General features: G+C 40.0%; 1 protein-coding gene across 1 annotated transcript in view; it reads right to left on the minus strand.

The window, feature by feature from the left end:
* DLGAP2 (DLG associated protein 2) overlaps positions 1–21,267 on the minus strand; it is a 498,047-nt gene that overhangs the window by 208,678 nt on the left and 268,102 nt on the right. Inside the window, exon 2 of the mRNA XM_006163214.2 lies at positions 20,945–21,010. The gene's annotated coding sequence lies outside the window, so the exon portion shown is untranslated. The remainder of the gene's footprint in view (positions 1–20,944; positions 21,011–21,267) is intronic.

A 21,267-nucleotide genomic window follows, 5' to 3' on the forward strand; every position in this document is an offset into this window, starting at 1 on the left:
AAAACCCACCCAAAAAAAAAAAAAAAAAAAGAAAAGAAACTGTAGAACTTTTGTATATGTGTGATTGGTAATGGTGCTTTTGCCAATTTATTAGAAGGATTATGGAAGAAGAGATATACCATCAGCATAGGTTTGTAAATTATGTCATCATAAGACTTAAGATATTTAAAAACCAAGTGACAGATCTCTCTCTCACACACACACAAGCTCTTTTATCATCCCCAAATCTCAGACCAACCTGGTCTGCTCTGAAGACCAGGTTACTACCTTGTTATACAAAAGACTGAAATTTAGACAGTAAGTAAATCTCAAGCTACTGTTTAGTATACAAAAAACAATTTTTCTCTATTTTAAAATTTTTGTAGAAACAGGGACTCTACAAATTTTTCGTTTTCAGGTGTAGGTTGGAACACACCACAGCATCAAACTGGATTAATTTCTTTGCTCTTTAATTTGGAAGGAGCCATTTCTAATTTATCAGAAACTCTTTTCTACCCATGATAATTGATAAAATTCTTTACTTTTGATTTTCTTATCAGGTCAGATATTCTAGTTTAAACATTCATACTCCTTTCCTGGACTGCACCTTCAAGTCAGGGACCAAGTAGTATTTGACTGGCTTATTGCTGGAGTTTCTGGCACCTAATTCATACTCAGATGTTCAGAGCTAATGGAAGAATACAGGGTAGATGACAGGGAGACAGATGACCCTACAAGCCACAGCTGGTCTGATCTTAGGCATGCAGTGGGAGACCATGGGTACTGGAGTGAGAATTTATTTCACTAAATATTCAGCGACCATCCAGTACTCTTAAGTGTGCATATATGTGCATTTACACCTGTGCATGTTTGCATATGTGCATATTCACACATATGTGCATGATGTATGTGTAAGACTTATCATTAATTAAAATGATTTTTCAGTAGCCAAAGATGGTGACTATAATAGAAATATCTGACATTTGACATTTTATTCTCAGACCACTATGCGCTTTATAGATTATTATGATAGTATTTGAAAACTAAGAAAAGCCTCAACAATTTAATAACTTAATATCCATGGTAAATGGCAGGGAGGAATTAAATTTATATTATCTGAACTCAAACCCATTACGGACACTGAAGCTGCTGGAAGGTCTGGATCCAAATCACAGCTCAGTCATCCACTGGCTAATCGATGTTTGACAAGTCACTTGACCCTTTGAGACTCAATTTCTTTGTCTAAAAATAAGATAATGACCACAACCACACTGTTGTGAAGCTCAAATGCTATATAAATGTCAGCTGTATTCTATGTACCTTCTTTACACACCATCATTAGGGAACTTGCTTTTTCCCTTTGTACTTTGTATTTAAAGTTCGTTTTTAATGTACACTTGGTCTGCCACAGTCAGAGAATAGACAACTGGATGGCCAAAACAAACAAACAAAAAACATAAGAGCTAATACAGTATGTCCTGGCAAGCGAGGGTGAGGCAGACAGATCTCATTATGACCAGAATGTAATTTGAGAAGAGTAGCCGTTCCAGTTAGGCATGAGCATGGGCAAACTCAATTTTGTACCCAATTGGAGCCCTAAGTGGTATGAGCAAGTCACATCACACGAGGACGTAAGACTCAATAATTCAGACACATCCACAGGACTATTTCAAATAAGAGCTGTCTGAGATACGCCAGACTCCATAATCTAGCCACGGTTATCAGTTTCAATCGCTTCAAAATTTTTCTACAGATGTCATTTCAACAAAATAGTCGACAAATCTGCCTTGAGTGAAATTCAGTTAGTGAGTTGTTTCCAGTGATGGGTGTTGATTCCGGCAATTTCCCAGGTGCAAACAACACACTAAGGAATAGTTGTTATAAGCAATATTCCCTAAGCCCCATCCAGATTCTACTCCCTGAGGGCCACATTGCAAGGTTTGGGCCTTGTTTTCAAAAAATAAACAGCTGTTTGAGTCTTCTAATCCAACAAACAGATGGATACCGACTTTGCTTCCATTTTCATGATACCCCAAATCCAAAGCCAACTGCAAGTCTTGCCAACACTGCCTCTGGCCACAGCTTAGACAATCATATCTGGAAGCACCTCGTTACCTATTTTAGAACGCGGTGTATATTGGCAGGTGTGCTTCAGTCTTTGGACTGAGGATGGTCCTTTGTTAGTGGACAGGGGATGCATTTACTTAGGGAGGAGCTTCCTCCAGGAATTTCTCTTTTTCTCTTTCCTTGAGGTTGCACAGGCTCGGTGGACAAAGGGATCAGTGCTGCAGGTGGAACATGAGGTGTGGGACACTTGTGGGACATCAGGTGGGTAGAGTGACCCATATGCTGGGAGCACCAAGGGGTACAGGCTCTTCTGTAATTCCCTTCTCCATCACATGCGTTCTAAACTCTTGCAGGGTTCATCACACTTCCTTCTGTCCTCACCTAAGTCTAACCAATCCAAATATACTCCTTCTTAGTCTTTTCAACTCCTCCTATGCCTTCCTGCACATGGCTACCAGAATTTCCTTTCTGACATGGCCTCCTCTGAAAAACAATCAGGCATGACCTCCACGACGCCATCACCTCCTACCTGCAGAAGGCACTGGCAGGTAGTGTGTCTGCCCTCATATGGTGACTGCCTTCTGCCTGTCCCCAGGAAGCCCCAGCTCATGCCTTTCATTACCCAGAGCAGCCCTGAGGACTGTGTATGACCACAAAGGTGGTGCTTTCATAAGGACTGCTGGTGGCTCCTGTCATCATGTGGAATTGCTTTCTCTTTTCCAGCTTTCTCAGTTTTTCAAAAGAAGCCAGATAGCTGGGTGATGTGGGAACATCTTTTTTTTAGTTTTTGTTCACTCAGGTGGCTTAGAGAATATCACATAGGCCACACCAAATGCATCAGAGGCCAGTCATGGAACCACCAATCTGTAAGCTCTGCTAGAGACAGCTCTCAAGAAAGGTTGACTATGAACCCTTTTCCCAGCAGGTTGATGGTTCAGACGCCCCAACTCTCACTCTTTGGAACACAGACTGGAAGCCAATTTCTATGCCCAGGGATGGCCCTTAAATACTCTCATATCTTCTCTACTTCACGTCTATGGTCATGTCCTGCCAAATGACTCTCTCGTACAGTCCTGGGACTTGTGATGCCAGAGGCATCTTTTAGGAGCTCCCTAAAATGTTAGGCCCTCAATAAATCTCTTCATAGGGTCACATTAAGGGTATGCAAATGAAGCAATCCTATTTGTAACTCCACCAAAACACCTCACTACATCTTGTCAGTACGAGTACTTTATTACATGCCTGTTAGTGCCTCTGGACACCAGACCCCTCAAGCAGAGAGTGGGTATCTTACCCACCAGCACCATCTTCCATAAATGAACTCAGCCTGAGGGCTGACCTGTCTCCACAGGTCTGACATGCTGGTCCTTAGTACTGGTATGTCCCATGCAGTGAGTAGGCCTGCCTGCCTCTCCATCGTCTCCTCTCTCCCACGCAATTGTTGGGATGTTCACATTTGCAAGAACCATATTTCTCCTCAGCTCCCTTGCATTTCTTGAGATGCTTTTAGTTCTCTGGTGAGTCTTCTGCTCTTGGGTAACCCCTGTTGCCCTTCAGCAATGGGTTTAGCCAAGGCACATTTAGCTAACCTTCTCAACCCCCTGTTTGTCCCATCAATGTCACTCTTACCCTATGGTAATTTTTTTTTCCTGTGGACTTCGGTGGGAAAATATGATACTCAAAGTGAAATGTGAATCAGTGCAGCTCCTCAACCACACCAGCCACTGTTCAAGTCCTAGGGGCCACACTAGATGATGCAGACAAAAAGGATCTGCTGTCACCTGAGATGCTTCTACAAGATGGCAACCCTGGGCTGCTGAGCCCTGAAGGACAGAGCAGAGCCTCTGATTTTTTTTTCTGTCTTCCTATCCCGGTCCAGCACAGAGCCTGGCACCCAGTATATGTCCTTGATTCCTGCTTGCATGAAATAGGAATGAAAACCCTCATTGTCTGTTAATGCATGGCGGTGAGGTGAGGAAACTGGCCTTGGACAGCTCAGAACACCTAGTGTTGATCCTCCCTGGCCGCCAACAGCTGTACAGGGCTTGGGCTCACCTTCTCCAGGCGTGGAATGAAGATTAGACTTAAAAAATAAAATGCCACGGGGCATGTGTGCTCACTAGAGAGAGGCAGAGAAGGAGAGAGGGAAAGTGAGAAAGCTCCCCCCAGGAGGTTGATGATACTGGAATCCTTTCTCTTCCACTCAGAAGTTTTGGCATACTTGTGCATGCATGCGTGCACGCGCGCGCACACACACACACACACACACACACACACACACACACACACACAGTGTGTTTTTCAAGCTGCCAGATCTGGGCCTCGAACCTTGTGGTTGGCCATGTGGGATCCAGTTGCCTTAACCACTATGCCACTGGCTGGCCTAGAAGATTGGATTTTTAAGGCCGCTCCTTTTACAATGTGATGAATCTACTGAATCATGCTGGTTTTTACTATTGCAGCATTGAACAAAGCCTTCCTCCGTTCCTGAGGCATGCTGGGACTGGTAGCTACTGTCAGCCTCTCCCTGGGTGGGTGAAGGGCTAAGGCTTTTATTTATTTATTATTTATTTGATGTTTTAAAAGCAAAAAGGACAAAACCTATCCACTCATCACATTGTAGCTGTATGGGGTTTTACACTCTTCAAAAGCCTTTCAAGATAATAAATGTACATGCTGGATGGCTTATGGCAGGGAAATTTGGCAAGCTCACCTTAACTGCCAGCAAGTAGGCTAGGAAAGGCCGTGTCATGCCCTCCTCCTGGAGTGACCACACATGCATATCCGTGGGTCTCTTTCTTTTATTTTTAATAAAGCAGAAGTTCTCTGGAGGGATTCCCAAACTGCTGCTGCTACACCTGACACTCATGCTCTATGCTCCAGGCAGACACTCCTGGCCGAGTCCTGTCCCCCAGCATTGGCGCAGACCCCTCCTGTAGCCTGCATCATCTCCCAGTACCCACAGACACAGTGTTCATCATGCTTCACCCCTGCTACAACACTGGACGCCTGCTAATGCTCACTCGCTGTGCTGTCCACAATCCAGGCTTTGCCACCACCAGGAATCTGTAACTGCTCCTCCCCAGGCCCCCACGGCCTCTCCCCAAACTCTGACCAGGAAGAGTGGAGGGTCTGGAGAGATTTTTCTGGTTATATTTATAAGAGGATGAAATAATCTTAATGCCATTCGTCTGAAGATCAGTTAGACAAAGTGACAGAAGATGAGCTGTACCAGTTATACTATTTAAATGATCTGTTACATTCACTCATTCCTTCCTTCATTCAGGAATTTGAACACGTGAATGAGTCATGCTCTGCTAGATGCTGGGCACAGAAGACAAATTAAAGAGTCAATCAGATGATGCAGAGTGAGTGAGAGTGGGGGGCTCTGTGTGTGCCTGAATGCTTGTGCAGGCATGGCTGAGTAGGTGTCTTTTTGTGTGAACATGTATCCATATATATGTGTATCTCTATGCACATGTGTGTTTGTGTGCCTACACATTTGTGCATGTGTGCCTATAGGTTCATGTGTTTTGATGTGTATGCACATGTGTGTGCACATGTGTTTGTGTGCACACATACATACATACATGTGTGAATGCATGTACATGGATATGCATGCATGCTCTCTGTTTTGTCTTCTTATGAGAAGCATGAGAGACTCAGTTTCTCCCTGTCCTCCTCAGGAAGTCTCTGTGGTGGTCACTTTTGCCCAGATACCTCAACCACTCAGACTCAAGTATTAAGGTATGTTTGCTCATCATTCACAAAACAATAACGATAATACGTTTCTACCATGTCTAATGCTTCCAGGGTCTCATCTACTCATCATTTTCTCTTTCATTACCTTCATTCATCACATTCCAGACCACATTTGCATTTCTACAGACCAGGTTCCCTGTAGGCATCCTGACTATGTCAGTCCTCAAGTGGATTTGCCCTCCTTGCTTTATCTATACTGCAATTCCGCTGCTTCTCTTCGTTAGATGATTTCTGAGCTGTAGCCCTCTAAGCACTAAATTACATATCTTGGGTCTGGCCTTCTCTTCCTACCCCAGTGGGTAATCCAGTACCATGGAAGATTTAGGAGCACAGGCCTCCGGGGAGATCTCTCAATACAAATCTCTGTTCCGATGCTCTCGCGGGGCCACCTCAGTCTTCGCATGTCATCTTCCCCGCCTTTACAGCGGATGACGAGAACACTAGCTGTCACTTAACTGTGGAGAAGACAAATTAAATCAGCTCATATGAATGAATGCTATGAACAGTGCCCAGAATGAGAGACGTGCCCCATAAATGGCTGATATGAGTTTCACGTACCTGACCCTCATGGCTTACACTGACTTAAACAGCAATGCCATTCTTTTATATGCTTGTACCCGGTGCACATTACTTTTACTGTTTTCCTGACACAGTTGCTACCAATTGGATTTCATAAAACTTTATTGAGTTTTATTAGTAGAAATTAAAATGTGTTCTCAAATTCTATACTAGGTGGAGTCGAACCAGAAAATCTGTGCAGGGCATATAAAAACATCCAGGCTGTTTAGGGTTAACTACTTTGCAGGAGATAGGCAGCCCTCTGGGAAGATGGACACAGAAAATAAAATGAGGGTTGAATTTAAACTCAGGCAGGAAGAGGACATTATGTCCACGGGAGGAACCATCTCTAAGTAATTAGAGTCCCTCTTTTCCGTCACTTCAAATTCATTGCTGTCTAATTAGGTCGAGATATGGCTTCTCCCCGACTCCCTCCACTCTGCTGTGAGATGCCATCTAAGTCCTGCACCAGCCTGCTCTGGAGTGGGAGGTGCTTGGAAGTGTATTTGTTAAAGAGAATCTACGTGTCTCACATAACTTAAGAAAACTACAAATTGTGAGTGAATACGTGTGAGTTGTTTGCACCTTTCTGTTCCACATCTCAATGATGTTTTGTAACTGTAGGGTTCCAAGAAGCTCTTGGATGAATGGCTGGGTGGGGATGAGTGAATGAATGAATAATGGATCTTTCAGTTCTCAAGTCTCTGGAAGAAGACTGGAGAGTTGGATATTGGCCTCTATTTACGTGCTGTGTGACCCTTGGGGACACCAAAGTGAAGGGTGCTCAGGACTTCTCTGAACTATTTCTGCGATGTTATATGTATCTGTATTTATTAAAAAGAATGGGCCAGCCCATGGCCTGGTGGCTATACGAGCTGGCTGTCACATGACTGGCTGCACTATTTGAGTCTTGGACCCTATGGCTTGACAAACATGCTGGGTGCCCGTGTGTGGATGTCCAAAATCTCAAAAGAAGAGGTCGACGAGAAGGAATTGTGGTGTTAACTATGCTTTATGGGTGGGCTTTGTCACTTTCTCTCTCTCTTTCTCCCCAGCAAGTGCACGTGCTCTCTGGCAAATTAAGAAAAAAGTCTCTTTTTGTTTTGAGGAACAGAGTATAATTAGGGAGGTTTTACTGGGGAAGCTCGCAAGTCTTAAAGGACTTATATTGTCATGTCTCACCTCAGTTTTTAGGTTCAGGAATTCCATTTTATCTGTTTCCAGACAGTGTTGTCTTGTGGACACTGGAATGTGCTCCATCGCCAAAGGCAGTGTGCAGACTGTTGGGTACTCCATATGCTGGGGGTGGGGGTGGGGCAAACGACACCTGTGCTAGAGAAGGCATGTGAGCCACCCTCCCACCTCTTGTTGCTTTTGTACTGAGAAATGCAGACATTTATCTCCATGATGTGACGGCCTCAGGCTTGATGCCCTGTGCACCACCCTGTCTCCTTTGCTATGTCCCTGGGTTGCCAATATGTAACACACAGAGAGCACGGAATGGCTGGATGTTCCTGTCTCAGGCACTCATTTTCGAGAATCAGGATTACTGCGAAATCTATTTAGAAACCTGGCTTGTGACTTTTTTTAAAACATGCTAGTAAGAGTCACACAGGCTATCAAATTAATGTTTGAATTGATAAGGGATAAGTAAAAGCTACAAGAGCTGGCAGAAGTCTTTACTTCCCTGGTATAGCAAGTTAGGGGACCCAAGCATTTGCATTGGCTGGGAGTTACAGAATCTCAGCCAGGAGACTTACTTGGCTTGACTGGTTGCTATGTTATTTGATTTTGCTGCTGTTTACATTCATTTTTAATTATAGTTTCTGATTTACATATAATTATTTTATATCTGTGAGGTATAGTATGGCTTTTTTTTTAAGAAAGATTTTTGCTATAAAGCGCATGTACTAGACAGAGAGACAAAAAGTAAGAAATCACCCCAGGGGGGGATGGCCACTCCACAATCCCTTCTTCTCCATTCTTCTCTTGGGATTTTGGACACACACACACACACACATGTACCCAGCATGAGTTTCAAGCCTCTGGGTCTGGGACTTGAACCTCAGCCAGCCATATGGGAGCCCAGTGATGTAACCATTCCACCACCTGCTGGTCATCAGTATAGCTTTTCAAGCATATATACAGTGTGCAATAATCAAATAAAGGATACAAGCACATTCACCATCCCCAACATTCAATACCGTACTAGGTTGTGTATACCCAGGAATCACTACACTTGTTTTTTTTGGAAATAGATATTACTTTTTCATCAACTTGCATTACTCTACCGTGATACAATAGTACCCACGCCTATTCCATCTTTTAACATGCGCTCTTGTGAACACTGTCCCTTGTTTTTAATGAATAGGGGTTGCATTGTCAAGTTGCCGAAGTTGTGTGTGAGTCTTGTATACATCTAGAGAGTCATTTTTGGCTGTAGGTCTCTGATGCTGGACTGTGAATCAGGATGCATCAAGGGAGGAGGTGGTACCATCCTGCACCCACAACTCAAGCACTTGTGCTATGCCTGTGGTAATTTATCCACAATCTGCATGAACAGTGATATTTCACTGGTGATAATTTTGCTTCTAAATTTTGTAAAATAAACAACTTTGATCATGCTGTCAAGATAAGTAAAATGAAATTCATGGGTTATTTTTAAGTTTATAAGGGCACTATTTTATTTGAAATTTGTATGTAGAAGTTCATGTCCTTCCCTTATAATGTAACCAAGTTTGCTAACCGTGGGTTTTCTTTGGCATAAGAAACTGAATTCTAATCCAGTTGTCTGTACCAGTGCTTCTCCTACTGGAATGTGGAACATGTGGGGTTAAGGTTCTCTGAGACCTTTGCCTCATATCTTTAGCTGGTTACTTAAGTCTGTGCGGCACTGGTCTAAGGCTTCTAAGATTGCTAGTTAAATACATAATGCTAACTACGGCTAGTATTCATTAAATATCAAATTTAAGATTTGGTCGAGTTGTAGTTTACATAAAATATGTATGCTTTTTGTCATACTTTGATAAAACTTGAAGTAATCACATTTCTCTTTTCAATTCCTAAATAGGTTTTGGGGTTTATCTTTACTCTCAAGGCATACTGATTTTTATAGAACACAGAACCCTCATTCCCATGGAAGGCTGTTATCCACTATGGAAAGTTATTCTTCAGCTCCATATTGCAGTGAAAAGAGGAATGCTAGTATGATCAAAAAGGTTTAAACTGAATTAACTAATGGCCTAGAGAGGACAAATACTGACTGTGAAGACGAAACACGGTGGCAGATTTCTACAGAGAGACTTCATTCATCAGCTCAGAGAGGCGTGCCAAATCGATTAAGCAAGTAAACATATGCCTATATGCACGCTAGTTCTATGTTTATTCCACATAAGATTCTTATTAATTACATAACACCTAACTTAATTTTATGTGTCAACACAACATTTGCCTTTTGCTTATGAATTAGACGTACTGAACCCAGATATATAAGGAAGTCCTCAAAAAGCTCATAGAAAATGCATATTAATCTACACATGCATTTCACATTGTTTTTGCATCAAAATAAACTTGCACTCCTATTCCATTTTTATGTAAATTTTTTGAAGTCTTTTTGTATGATATGTTGGTATCCTTGGGGGTAGTAGCATCCCACCAGCGCTGAGATATCCCACCAGGTTTGGCTTCGTTCAGACCAGACGGACCAATAATTCATTAGTGATCTTGAGATAATCACTCAATCTCTCGGAGTTCCAGTTCTCTCACTGGTAGAATGAAAATGATCATCCTATTCTCTTACAGGTTTGCTGAAGGATTGGGTTAGTTGGCCCGAGGTGCCCAGAAGATGACAGGGAACATAAGCAGAGGTCCTTAATGGCCATCATTTCTTCCTGTCCCTCCTTCATTTATTTGGTCCTTGGTCTCATCTGCCAACTGGCATCTTCTCAAACTTGACACCGCTTTCATGGAGTGGCACAATCACTGAGAATTGGTAAAATTTCTTAAAAACCTCAGATAAAGGAGCAGTGTATCTGCTCCTTTTCATTTTTCACAAACTAGAAAGTTCCTCCGGAAGCCTAACATTTGGTGGGATAATCCTGGCTTCATCCCCTGACAGCTGACCTTTCATTTATTATGAGCCTGGAAGCCATACTTCCTGACCACAGCTAACATCCAAATAAATCAGCAAGCGTCCCATTGTTCTCCAGAGAATGCCAGCCCTTTTCTGCTTAATTCTCCGTCTATATGACGAATACCTTCCACACACGAATTTGGATTCATATTTGAACGTCTGATTGCACACAAACCCATGCAGGATTTATGTGCAGTTTAAGAGGCAAACCCTTACTTACAAAAAATCATCAGGATGTAAAAATAATCTAAGAAGTCTGTTTGCAGTTATTGCAATTTGCAAATAAATCAGTCATCATGGAAATCATGTTCTGGAATGACACTAAATGAAGCTAGATGTCTGTTGGGAGTTTTATGCTCATCTTCTCTCAGTGGCCGTGTTCTCCATAGTTGCATCTCAGCAACCCCAGAGATGTATTTTCATACCCGATCTAGTGATGCCAGGTTAAATAGTCACAGCGAAACAGCAATGATGATGGCATTGATAATACAGATAAAGGCTGCTATTTATCAAATGCTTATTGTGAGCCACAACTTGCTATGAGGTCTTATAGTATCAGATTTAATCATTCTCATAGCTGTAGGGTGTGTACACTTGCCAGAGAGACAGAAGGAAGGAAAGTTAAAAATTACTCTACAGGGTATGGCCATGCCACAATCTCTTCTACTCCACTGTCCTCTTGGGATTTGGGGCAAGCATACACACATATGCACTCAGTGCGATTCTTAAGCCACCAAGTCTGAGACTCAAACTGTGAAGCCATGTAGGATCCAACACTTTAACTTCCATACCACTTACTGGCCTGACTTTTTTTTTTTTTTTTTTTTTTCTTTTTTTTTTTTTTTTTTTTTTTTTTTTTTTAATGGAGCAAAGAATTAAAAGAACAGGAAAGTTCTGTGAATAGCCACATCACAATGAGGCTCAGGTCTGCCTTGGTATCCATGACACACGCAGCTGCCCATTCTCAATTACTGAGATAGTATAAGCGATTTTTTATCATCCTAACACCTGATTTCTACAAGGCATTGCTCAGTCACTGGCTTTCAAATATTTTGAATATACGCCACTTTGAGAAATATATATTATGTGACAACCTAACACACACACACACACACACACACACGGGCTAAAAAATTGTTTCATTAAATACTTGCCCTTATTATGTGTAATGTACTTTGATGTTTCCTGTTCTATTTTCCATTTTAAAATTATGGGTAGCGACTCAATAACTTGAATTCATGGTCCATTAATGAGTTGAACTCACGGTTGAAAAATCAGTGTTCTATGACCTGTAAATATAAAATACTATAAAAATGGAATTAAGTGAAAAATCACTGGATTAAGAAAATTACTGAATTAGGAAAAAGTCAATGAAGTAAGCTGTACTTCCTATTATTAAATAAAATGTCTATAACATTATTTCTCTTTCTCCCTAATTTATTTCTACCCAAGATCACTTTACTGAGTGCAGAAGACATGTACTTATTTTAGAAGTTGCGAGTCTCAGTCAGTAAAACTGCCATTTGAGAAGTGTCAGCTTTGAAATGTGAAGTAAAGGCTTTAATGTGTCATTATTTAAATCTGTGTGAGCGTGTGTACACAAATGTACACATTTAAGTTGCTATCTTGCTTCATATAAAACGAATGCATTTTCTGTAACCATGGACTTCATACATAGGAAAGGGACATCAATTCATTTCAGCACTCGCAAATCCGTACGAGGTATCTTGGACCCATTTCTTACACCTGGTGAGCAGGAAAGCACGTTATTGAGAACACAAAAGCATGTGTGTATAGGTGACAATGAGAGGCTGGACTCCTCACATGCAGTCCCTCACTCTGTCGAGTTGTGTCCCAGCAGCAAGAGGTCGTCCAGGGAATTTGGGGGTTGGGCTCACACCTTCTTACTCATCTCTGGTCATCTTCTCCTTCCTCGGTACATGGCTTCCTCTATACCTCAAGTCCACCTTTAGCTCAGTTCTCAAAAAAGTCCCAAAGTTCCAGGTTATTTTGCCATTAGAGCCTTGTTTAAATGCTTCCTCTATTTAAGAGGAGTTCTTCTAGCTACTTTTTGGTTAGTACTTTTATTTAAAAAAAAAAATTCAATGATTTTTTTTTAAATCAAGGTTAAGATATAATACTGTGAGCTAATTCTAATCTTTTATTGTTTTCTATAATTTTTTATGAAAAATTTCATTGTATCTCTAGAAGCCATCATTAGTAAACAGAAAATATTAGTAAAAAAATTAAAATAAAATTTACTACTGTCTTGTGAGTGTCTATAAAACAGCTAGCTGCATAATGGAGTTTATTTGGAAGCTACAGATCCATTTAGGCAATATTGACATCTTAATTGTGTTGAGTCCTCTAAACCTTAAATGTAGAATATTTCTCCTTTTATTTGGGTCTTCTCTCCCTCTCACTTTAATTTTTTTGTTTGAATTGCTTTCATGAGTGAAAAAGAAAGGAAGAAAGAGAAAACACTGCCCCTTGCAACAGGGTCTTGATGCCACGATCCACCCCTGGGCTTCCACTGGCCCTGGATAATTGGCAAGTGTTTTAAAAAAACCTTCTAATTTGGTTCATATCTGAGGCAGAGACTGTATCTTTGATTCTCAAGCAAGGGTAGTTTTGCCTCTGAGGGGGCATTGGGTGGTTTTTGGAGACATATTTGATTATCACAACTGAGAGGATGAGATGCTTCTGATGTCTACATGTAGAGGCCCGAGATAGTGCTCAGCACAGAGCAACCTCCACAACTCAGTCTTCCTGCACGCCGAGCTGAGGTTAGAAACGTGGATTCTCAGCTCAAAGCACTGAATGCAGCTGCGAGCTTCCCCTTGAAACATCCTTGTCCCATATTCTTCTCAGTTCTTATTTTTCCTTGAAGGTCTAACTTTAACTCAAATGTCACAGTTCTGTGGAACCCTCTGCATTCTGCTAATTAAATGTATTAATGCCTTCTGTTCAATGCACAAAATACCTAGCTTCTGCCCTGCTGGAGGACTTTATTTCTGTGTCTTCTGAAAAGGTTCTATTGAAAGTTATGTAAGGAGTGTGTTTTTCTCTCTTAATTTGCAAGGGCCCTGAAGGCTGGAAACAGCATCTTACTGGTGTTCATGAAGAATCATATGAATCATGCATCTTGGCTCGCCTCTTGTATGTCCGGTAGGGCAAAATGAGAACACCAGCCACCCAGCCCCATAGTTAAACACGTGTGATCTCTTGCAGCAAAGATTCCAGAAGGATCCACAACTTCACATGGCATTTAATCAGCCCTTACCTTCCAGAGGGGATACTGCAGTGGGCCAGTGGTTGGTTCCATGGTGAACGCACATTTCTTTCAGAATTCATTCTTAAATGTCCCAAGTTCGACCACTGAAATGATGTGTGCACCATGAGCTACTGTTGGGATTTCTGAGCAAGGCTCAAAGAGCAACACACTCGTGAAGCCCCTCTCCATATAGCCTGCTCCAGTCACAAGGCACAGCTCCAGCCAAGTCACCCAAAAGGTGACCCCTCCCAGAGGTGCTCTCACTGTCAGCATCCAGAACTGGCCTTGTTGCATCCCTTCACTTCTTACATCCTAAATCCTCCTTACCCTCTCAACGGAAGCCTATGCTGCCTCCTTCAACAATTTTCCTGGTTCCTTAGTCTGCATTAACTTAATTTATGGCTGCCTGTTTTTAAAGAGGTTTTTGCCTTAGGACCCATGTGCTTACTGGAGAGAGAGGGAGACAGAGACTGAGACAGTGACAAGGAAAATGAAAAGTCACCCCACTCCAGGGGCAGATGACCATGCAACAATCCCCTTTTCTCCATTCTCCTCTTAATATCTTAGGCATGCACACATATGTGCCTGGTGTGAGTTTCAAGCCACCAGGCCCAGGATTCGAACCATGATTGGCCATGTGGGAGTCCAGCAATGTAACTGCTTTGCCATCTGCTGTCCCCTCTGGCTGAATTTTAAAAATGTACTATCAGTGCCTCCCTGACTGTACTAAACAACAAGAAATATATAGCAGTTATCCTTTTTTTTTTTTTTTTTTTTTTTTTTTCCTTTTTTTCCCTAATTCCTCCACTATGTTAAGCTTGCTGAGTCTGGGAGTTTGCAGGTCATTCATACTGGTGAATCCCACAGAGGAGAAAGCATTTGATTATGGTTTGAATAGATAAAGGCATGCATGCATGGAGGCATGAATGAATCAATAAAGATTTACTGGGCAATGGAGGGAAGCAACCCAGGGAAAAGACAGTATAATTCATTTGGCAGTGACCAGATTTGAAAACAGTGAAAGTTAAAAATTGATAACTTAAACAAAATTTTAGAAAATGCATTCCAGAAATTTAGGTTTTAGGAAAACTTTGATACCCTCATTTTCACCAATATTAAATATGCTTCACTTTAAAACTGATTTTAATTTGTCTGTACAGTAATATAATTTTAAAGTGGAATTGTTAAAGTAAAATACTTCACATAGAATATACCCTTGATTAACGGACTTTTAACCTTCACTCTATGTTGGCTCTTGCTGCCTTTGTAATGAGGAAGGGTTTGATGTCACAGGTCAGGAAGAAACGTTCCCTGAATTTCCATTTGGGCCATTCAGGGATTAGAGCACTACATGTCCTGAGGCAAATTTGAGGTGAAGGAAGAACAGGACTAGGACACTGGGATGAAGTGGAGTAGGAAGACTCAGGATAGCTGAGGATGCAAATAAATGAATACATTGGAGACAGGAGGACACACTATCACTCTATTGCTGGACAGAAATCTAGCACAGCGGTGCTTCCACTGTTTCTAGAAATTTAACTTGAGAAAATAAGTATGGATGTGCTGAAAGTAACAAAGGAGAACATATACAAAAATAAATGTTGGAAAGGGAAGTTCATGTTAATAAGATATGTGTCATAATTACCAGGGGCATTCATGCGCTCAGATGCTGTGCAGAAACATATGAAAACATAATCGACATCTCTTATCATAAGGGAAATGCAAATCGAAACCACAATGTGATGCCATATAATCCCAGTTAGGGTGACTAAAATTAAGAAAATAAATAATAATAAGTGCTGGCGAGGCTGTAGTGAAAAGGGGACTCTCCTACATTGTTTTTGGGAATGAAAATTAGTACAACCACTTTGGGGAATGAGATGGAGATTCCTTAGTCACTTACAGTTAGAACCACCATACAACCCAGTAACTCCACATTTGGGTATTTACCCAAAGGATAGGAAAAAACCCTCAATCAGAAAATCCCTTGAACATCCATGTTTACTGCAGGATTATTTACAATTGCTAGGACAGGAAATGAACCCAAATATCTAAAAATAGATGATTGGGTTGAAAAATGTGACGTATATATTCTATGGAATACTGCTTAGCCATAAAAAAATAATGACACTCTGACGTTTGCTACAAAGTGAGCCAATATGGAAGACTTAATGCTAAGTGAAGCAAGTCAGACTATAAAAGACAGACTTTGCATGTACCCACTCAATATATACTGATTATCTGCACTTTATAACAGAAACTGAAAGTTTGGAGGGTATAGCAGCAGGGAGGGCAATGGTAGCTACTGGAGACAGTGATGATAAGGGTAATATGAGGGTGGATAATGGAGGGAGGGAGGGAGGGAGGGGGACAGGGGAAGAAAAATAAAAATTATTATAATTGATAAAATAATGAAAAGCTATTTGCTGCTGATGTGTATAGTAATGTTTTTGTCTTGACTGATACACATGACAATTGTGCTGAAAAAAGAAATGCTATACACTGTAAAGATATATGTGATTAAATGTAATGTAAAAAATAAATTAAAAATACCTATTGACACCAAAAAATAAATAAATAAATAAAAACAATGCCACGTAAGGTCCTATTTTATAAAGTATTTTTACAATATATATGTCTACTCCATAGGAGGCTCTAAGTATTGATAGGTATATTTGAAGTTTTTTTTTTTCTTTTCAAATTAGCTTTTTAAATTAATTGAGGGTTTTTAAATTAGCCAGAGGGCATATGTACTCGTGCGTGCAACAGAGAGAGGGAGAGAGAAAGCGAGAAAGCACCCCATGTGGGGATGGTCACACTACAGTACCTTCTCGTTTACATTTTTGTCAGGATTTTGGGCACACACGGATGTGCCCAGTGGGTTTGCCAAGACTTTGAGTCTGAGATTCAAACTGTGTAATTGGCCATGCGGGATCCAATCACCTCAATAACTAGGCCACCTTCTGGCTCAATATCCAGGTGTTTAACATAGAGTGTCCATTTTCTCAGTGTGGGGCCTCCTATATAATATGTGCTTAATATAGATTAATTATTTAATATGCCAGATTATTTTTCATTTTACTTTGTAATTGACTATTGCAAAATTTGGGTCCATATTATGGCCTTTATAAATGCTAATAAATCATCAACTCTACAATTGATTTAAATACAATATTCAAAAGAGTGAAAAAATGCCATTCTTAGAAATAACATCTTTTGGGGTCAGTAGATGGCATGGTGTTTAAGGTGCTGGACTCTCACATGGCCTACTATGCTTTGAGTTCCAGACCTGATGGCTTGCTTTCTCACTTTCTCTCTGTCTCTCTCTGGTGAATTAAATAATAATAATAATAATAATAATAATAATAATAATAAATAAAATTAAATGAGTAAAAAAATAACATCTTTTATAAAGAGCCAATGTTACAGAAATTACTCATAAAGCAATGTGTCTGAAGGTAGTCCTGAAAATTATTGCTTCTAGGAAAAAAGAGTAGGATTTTCTTTCATTGTACTCATTTGAAAGGTGCTACATTAATCTATTTTATCACTAATTGGATTAAGTTTATAGAAGCTTTCTTTATCTTTCTGTTTTCCACAATCATTTCCTCATCATAAAATTAATTTTCATGCATTATTCTATATTAACCTTAGAAAACACATAAGTTTCTAAAATGTAATGGATAACAGTATAGGCATAAGGTGTGATCATCTTATTTTTAAAAAAGAAGGTTTTGCTAACTTATCTGTAACTAAGGAAAATCTTGGATTTTTCAGTAAATGTCACTCATCTTTCCTTAGAGTTTTCAGCACTTAGTTGGAAAAAAATGTTAAAACATCAATATTCTAAATAAGGCTAGAAGCTAATGTTACTTTATGGCTTTATGCCTTTAAGGTATACTATGCTGCAAAGTGTCTTATAGTATTTTTAAAATGATTATTATCCATAAATCATAATAGCATTACAATAATTACGAAGTTTTTTTTTTTTTTTTTATGGGGGAGAGGTTTTTGCTACAGGGTGTGTGCACACACCAGAAAGACAGAGAGAGACAGAGAGACAGAAAGTGAGAAATCACCCCCCAGGGGGGATGTCCACGCCGCAATCTCTTCTCCTCCATTCTTCTCTCGGGATCTTGGGCACGCACGCACATGCACCAGGCGTGAGTTTAAGCCACCGGGTCTAGGATTCGAACCATGGTCAGCTACATGGGAGTCCAGCGACATAGCCATTACGCTAACTGCTGGTCCCAATTATAAAGTATTTTCAAATTTTAATTTAGCCCAGTAGAATTACAGATCCAGAAATGAAAGACATGGAAAAGACTTAAAAATCATGTAGTTTAACCCCTTCAGTTTAGAAATGAGGAAACTGGAAAGCTTAGCTTAAAAAAAAAGTCTAAAATTAAACTATTTGGGGAAAAAAAGAAGCAAAACATTTAAGGGATACAAAAAATGTAAAATCATCTGTTGTGATAACATGTATGATGCTACCTTTAATTGGATGAATATGTAGTGTATTAATGCTGGGAAAATTAAATTTGCATGCTATAAAAATATACAGTGATTTATTGTATAAAAAATAGCAAAGAATAAAATAATTCCTTATATATAGTAGTCTCAAATCCTCATTCTTTTCCCTTCCTGAAATGTCTAAAATTTGATCGCTTCTTCTCATTCTTAAAACCACCAATCACTACCTCATGGTCAGACAAGAGAGACAACTTTCAAATACTTCCTGTCTCTAAAAAGTATATAGATCTCCCCATAAAAGTACGCACAGCTTTACCATATGAAGCACCAATTCCTCTTCTGGGTAAATACATCCCAAATCATTGAAAGCAGGGACAGAAACACATATTTGCCCTCTCATTTACATAGCAGCATTATTCACAATTGCCAAGTGATAGAAGCTACCCTAGTGTCCATTGATGGACTAAAGTTTGAACCGAATATAATACACTATAAAGATATATGTGATTCAATGTCATATAAACAAGATTACGATAATTCTTTTTTTTCATTTGGCTGAACCGAATGTGGTGTAGCTTTACAATGCAGAATTTTTGGCCTTGAAAATGAAGGAAAATTCCCACATATGCTACTACATGGAATAAGCTTGTGGACATTAGTCTAAGTGAAATAAACCAGACATGAGAGGACCAACACTGTATGATCCCACTGATGCGAGGTCCCTAGAACCATCAAGATCACAAGAGACAAAATGCAGAATAGCCACTGCCATTGGCTTCATTTTGGGAAGAGATCAACGGTGGGGGTGGCCACACAACGGGAATGTACTTACGTCACTTGCCTATACCTTAAGCAAGGATAAAATGGCAATTTCTATGTTATGTATTTTACCACAATAAAAAAATCCTTTCCATCTCTACAATTCAGCCTGCACAACATGTGACATCCTGACTGCTTCACAGCCACGCCTCTTCTTTCAACCCTCACTTCTCGTGATTGTAAAACAAATTTAAACTCCTACTCCAGGACTCTAAGGTAAAAACTTGAGCAAAACCTGCCTTTCCAGAGTAATTCCTCCAATCTCACTTTAGTTTTGGGTCCACTGCTTTGGTCCTCAGGATTGTTCCTATGTACCTGTCCCCAAGCAGAACAATACCCACGTGTTATGAGAGATGGGTGCTTAGTAAACATGGCTGACCTCAACTCTCACCCAATCTACCCAGGGGGGCGAGTATGTCAGACTCAAGTTTAAAACCATGTCTTAAATATCAATAGTTCTCACTTATGTTGACATTGTACCCTCCCTCTCAAAAGACAGGGAAAACTGGCATGACAGCCACAATTGTGATATTAACGTTTTCAGACACAGTACACAACACAGGTAAGCTACTTTCAAAATCTCAGTAAAGCAAACAGCAAATAAGTCATTATATTCATTTGGAAGCCTCCTCAATGAATATTTATACAATAGAAAGTTTTGGCAGAGTAAAATTTTTAAAAATACATAATTATGCTAAGGAGATAGTCATTACTCCTTTCTAATAAGAAGTAAAAATACATTATTTGCATATTTCTAGGTGTAAAAAAGCTTGTTGAGAATATTTAGTTAGACATAAATGTATAACTATATAACTGTGGGTAATATACTATCATCCTTTAAGAATTCTACTTGTTTTCATAATTTTAAATTGAAATAAAAAACTTTTTTACTGTAATTTTCTTTAAAAAAATCAAAGCTTTATATAAAGTGGAGTCCTTTAATTATCAGTATTATCCTTCAAGCTAATCAAACCAGCCATAGATTAACTGGCTATAGGTCTGAAGTAAATTGATAAAAACTGAAATTTAAATGTAAATTGAACTTATCATGATTCACGATTCAGCCCTGGGTGTTGTAACAACATACAGGCATCACCAAATTGAAGAAAGAAGCTGAGCATCTTTTAGACTAGAGCATAACACCATTGGACCAAGTGCAACTGATAAGGTTTCTTTTCTGTTACAATTTGATGTTGATTTTAGTCAACTCTTGGACGTTGAGTTTACTCAACATTTCACATCTCTTACATTTGCCCTTTTCCATGTCATTGTAACTCCATGTCAATGACAGACGGCCAAATACGATGCCAGCTCAGTGTGTCTGTGGCAGCATAAAAATAAAATTTCCTCATGATTTTAACTAGCACTGGGGAAAATATAATATGACAGCCATTCTGAGCTCCCTTGGAAGAGGGCACTCAATTGTACTCGACATCCAAATCACAGTGTATGCTGGGATTGCCTAGGGAAATCAGCTGCTTACATAAAAAAAAAAAAAAAAAACATAGTTGCATGGAAAAAGCTGCAAACAAAAGAGATTTTGCTTCCTTAGACTGACTTAGAGTAAGTTTTAGTCAAGAAAAAGCAAAGGAAACAGGACTCGTTTCACACTCAGAGACACACATCATTTATGTTCATAACTGCAATAGGTGAGGATCCAGGACAACTCTTCTCACCTATAGCTTCCATAATGTGTATCAACTACTATTTTTGGAAAAAAAAAAAGTGTCACATTCTACTTAGTTCTTATTGGGACATTCTCTTAAGGCAAACATGCTTAACGTGTTTTTAAGAAAGTTTCTCCAGTTACTGAATGTGCCCAGAGCATGTCGGGTTCTGTCTAGCCCCTGCCATAACCAGAGCTGATGTCTGTACTCTACCTATGTCCTCCTCTGCTGGCCCTGGAAAGCTGATGCCCGGCTGGGCCAGGTCTCCACCTTCTTCCTCTGCAAAGACAGAAACAAAGTCATTCTTTAATATGTTGTTGGTGTCCATTACAGTCATCCACGACACATCTTCAAACCTCAGGAACAACCATCATTTTCTGGAAGTCAGCCCTGAGGTCACAGACACTCATATTTCTCCCATCTAGGCACCAACTTGGATAATGCAGCCAAATGATTTGCAACTTCATCTTTGGTTTAACTCTGGATTTATTGGACTTCGCTGAATCAGAACAGACTGCTATAAAGTTCACTACTAT

The sequence above is a fragment of the Tupaia chinensis genome, unplaced genomic scaffold (assembly GCF_000334495.1).
Source record: "Tupaia chinensis unplaced genomic scaffold, TupChi_1.0 Scaffold141517_1, whole genome shotgun sequence".
NCBI classification, from domain to species: domain Eukaryota; kingdom Metazoa; phylum Chordata; class Mammalia; order Scandentia; family Tupaiidae; genus Tupaia; species Tupaia belangeri.